Raw genomic sequence first — 1,098 nt, forward strand, 5'->3', positions numbered from 1 at the left:
AAAAATAGCTGTCATATCACTGCATTATCAAGTGGGCCCTACTTTCCAAAATATTCCATAATCCCAAAAGTACTTGTTATACCTGTGTCCTAATGAAAAATTCTATATTATTTCCACCATCAATTATTCTTTTTAAAAACAATTGCTCTCAGGCCAGCCCGTGGCTCACTGGGGAGTGTGGTGCTGATAACACCAAGGCCATGGGTTTGGATCCCATATAGGTATGGCTGGTTAGCTCACTGGATGAGCATGGTGCTGACAACACCAAGTCAAGGGTTAAGATCCCCTTGTAGTCATCTTTAAAAAAAAAAAAAATTGTTCTTTAAGATATTGAGATTAAACACTTTGTGAAACTTATGAGAGTATTTGCACTTTTGGAAAAGAATGTGTTAATTCAAACTGATAATTAGTAATGGGTCTAGCAGTTATCAAACTCAAATAAAAAATTTTAGACAACATAAAGAAAAATAGGGAACATACTTGCCCAACCTCATCTTTTCCCCTGCAGTGGACACTCATTTTTCTCTTCCAGAATCTAATTCCCATTCCTATTCTGAGGGACCCACCACTGATTAAGTCTTGGTGGGAGGCAAACCACACAGCCCTTTATAAATACTAACTGATACTAACCCATCACACTCCTGTCAGCTACTATACGACACATGATCTATGGCCAGCAATCTGAGTTTAGGTCAGACTTTAAATCCTGATTAAATAACTACAAGATGAAGAGACAGTGTAGAATTCATATAGCTAGTGTCTAGCTGCAGCATCCTGAAGACTTCCTGCAGCACAATTTAGTGGTAGACTGCTGGTTACCTTGACCTACCTTATTCTCTGCTCCTTTTCTAAGCCTGGTTCTCCAGCCTTCCTGTCAATTCTGTAATCTCTACCACATCTTTCCAAAAAAATTTTTTTTGGCTTATATTAATTTTGCCGATGTTATTGGCATCCAAGATTTCTATACGGCTACAAGTTACATGTCTCTCATTTCTACTTCTCAGAGTCTATCCATTTTAAAACCTGTTTCACTTTTAAAAAAAAATCATAGTTTTGTTTTGGTTTTTAAATAACTTTCCTGACAGCAAGGCAACCTGA

This window comes from Galeopterus variegatus, unplaced genomic scaffold, assembly GCF_000696425.1.
Source record: "Galeopterus variegatus unplaced genomic scaffold, G_variegatus-3.0.2 Scaffold731, whole genome shotgun sequence".
Classification (NCBI taxonomy): domain Eukaryota; kingdom Metazoa; phylum Chordata; class Mammalia; order Dermoptera; family Cynocephalidae; genus Galeopterus; species Galeopterus variegatus.